A 2,756-nucleotide genomic window follows, 5' to 3' on the forward strand; every position below is an offset into this window, starting at 1 on the left:
GAGGAGGAGGAGGAGGAGGAGGAGGAGAGGGGGGGATTAGTGGGAGGAAGAGGGAGGAGGGTTAGGGAGGGCTAGAGAGGGAGGAGGGGGGAGAAGGTTAGTGGGGGAAGAGAGAGAGAGAGAGAGAGAGAGAGAGAGAGAGAGAGACCGACCGACCGACCCACCCACCCACCCACCAACACCACCATCACAACTACCACCACCATTACAACCACCACCACCACCACCACCTCCATCACAGACGTAAATGAGGTGGCAATGACTGTTAATGCAAGCTAGTTTGTATGATAAGCACTTGCCTGGCAGCACACCTCGCCCTTACACAGCCCAGCAGACCCTTCATTGGCAGGTCCAAGGGAGGAGGTGGGACAGACGAATGTAGGAAAAAATGGCACCGGAAAGAATGGCACAGGAAAAAATGGCACAGGAAAAAATGGCACAGGAAAATAAGGCACAGGAAAAAATGGCACATTGTTTAGTCTAGGAAAAAATGGCACAGTACAAAATGTGCTAAAAAAAACTCAAGCTAAAAACGATACAATCAGACAGTACAATCAGCTAAAATTTGTTCACACTTTATTTCTATACATTTTACTGACTTTTCTTATAATGCTTAGGACTTCCATCGAATGTTGTGACCCGCTCCATGTAAAAACTCCTCAACTGATTTGCGACCATCACGGCGATCTTGGCAGAGGTTCTTCATTCGTGTTTGTAGATTCTTGTACACCCTCTTCTGCCGTTTCTTGGGAGGCTCGCCACGAGATTCTAGCACCAACTGGGTAGCTACAACAGCATGGTCAGCTTGGATCCACTGGATTGCCCGCCATATTGTTGGGTGACTGTGACCAACCAACCTAGGAAAGTGATTATCGTAAATAGTTTGAGTTGCGTGGTAACTAACTAACCAATGACCATTCTAAGCTAAGCACAGTTATTCTGCTGGACTTAAAGCTCTAACAAAAAACAAAAACAAAAACAACGTGAAGCGCATCTTTTTAAAATAATTATAAAATGTGAAGAATATAATATAAAGTACCAAGTTACAAACATTTCCATAAATTTAACCAACCTGCTGTATCGATTGTTCCATCCCTCACATAAGTTGTTCGTGCGAGACTCGTCTCGAATAGTTGCTTCATGCACATTCCAGATTTCTGGAGGAAACCTGTGGAGGAATGAGGCGGAGCTGAACTCTTGGGATCTCATTGTCATCTTGCTGTCTTTGGACTCGTCGATAAGTTCCCGTTACGTAGGTCTGATCGAAGTAAGTGACGAAAGGCTCCATGCCCTCTGGTGTGTTGTGTTTGAGGTAATTCATGCCGGCAGACACATCCTCTAGGGGAAGGAAAGCTAAACTGTCGACCATAGCACAGAACAACTTTATATCCTCATTTTCCTTGTACACAGTTGCCAGCCCTAACTCTTGTATTTTTGTCCATGATGACTGTGTCAGATGGTAGAAGCAGCAGCGAATAGTAACTTCCGATCCCAGTATTGCCGTGATGGCCTGTAGAGTTGCTTGTTCAAAGTCAAGCATAACGGTTCTAGGGTCTGGATACAGGTGGTACTCTGCACATTTCTCAAGAACTGCCGTAAAAAGTTGTTCATAGGTGTTTTGAGTCTTGTGTTGAAGGAATGCATAAACAACGGAGACAGCAGTGTTTCCGAGAGGAACACGAATTACATACAATTGTGTAAACTTAAGAGGGGGCCATGGCAAAATTTCCATCCATCATCCAGATGTCTGATTTTGCTAAATGTCGTAGGGTCTGTTCACTTGCAAAAACAATAATGCGATTGTTACTGTCTTGACCATTGTCATAAATCAGGAACGGTTGTGGTTCTGGTCCACCTGTTGATGCCCATTCTCCCGAGATAACAAGTTCCTGTAATGAAGCAGGGTCGCGAGGCTGATTGGCGCTTTGGTGATGCCGAATCAGTCGTTTACAATGTTCTTGTGATACGAAATGAGCCTGCGCTTGGGTTCTCATGGTTAAGGCATTTTGGGCGTATATTTGACCAGGTTTATCTCTGGTAGTTTTTGCTAATGTTTTCATTCTAGACTTACACTTGGCTGCTTCAATAGCACTTTCGTCACCATCATGATTGTGTTCTGTTAAAAGTGTTGGGTTTTCATTTTGAAGAGATGTTGTTAATGCCCCTTTACATGAAAGTGTTCGCTTGACACACCTCCACCGCACCGTTTCACCTCTTGACCACTGCTTGGTATACATGTATCCACTGTAACACAGTTTGAGACCTCCCTTGTTGCTTTCGATAATTTCCATCGCAAAAAAAGTCCACAGAGTCCACTAATCAAATTATTCACAACGTGAGCCAAGAAAACTTCTGATCGATTTCGAATATAGGCTTCGAACACTTATAACATAACAATATAGGCTTCGAACACTTATAACATAACAATATAGGCTTCGAACACTTATAACATAACAATATAGGCTTCGAACACTTATAACATAACAATATAGGCTTCGAACACTTATAACATAACAATATAGGCTTCGAACACTTATAACATAACAATATAGGCTTCGAACACTTATAACATAACAATATAGGCTTCGAACACTTATAACATAACAATATAGGCTTCGAACACTTATAACATAACAATATAGGCTTCGAACACTTATAACATAACAATATAGGCTTCGAACACTTATAACATAACAATATAGGCTTCGAACACTTATAACATAACAATATAGGCTTCGAACACTTATAACATAACA

The 2,756-nt window shown here is 42.3% G+C and overlaps 1 long non-coding RNA gene across 1 annotated transcript; it reads right to left on the reverse strand.

The window, feature by feature from the left end:
- Positions 1 to 460: 460 nt before the first annotated feature.
- Positions 461 to 2,514, reverse strand: LOC135097420 (uncharacterized). The gene is made up of 2 exons (XR_010265689.1): positions 1,073 to 2,514; positions 461 to 857 (listed from the first exon to the last, which is right to left on the reverse strand). It is a non-coding gene; the product is annotated as an uncharacterized LOC135097420 (long non-coding RNA).
- Between the last annotated feature and the right edge of the window lie 242 nt (positions 2,515 to 2,756).

Source organism: Scylla paramamosain, unplaced genomic scaffold (genome assembly GCF_035594125.1).
Source record: "Scylla paramamosain isolate STU-SP2022 unplaced genomic scaffold, ASM3559412v1 Contig19, whole genome shotgun sequence".
Classification (NCBI taxonomy): Eukaryota; Metazoa; Arthropoda; class Malacostraca; order Decapoda; family Portunidae; genus Scylla; species Scylla paramamosain.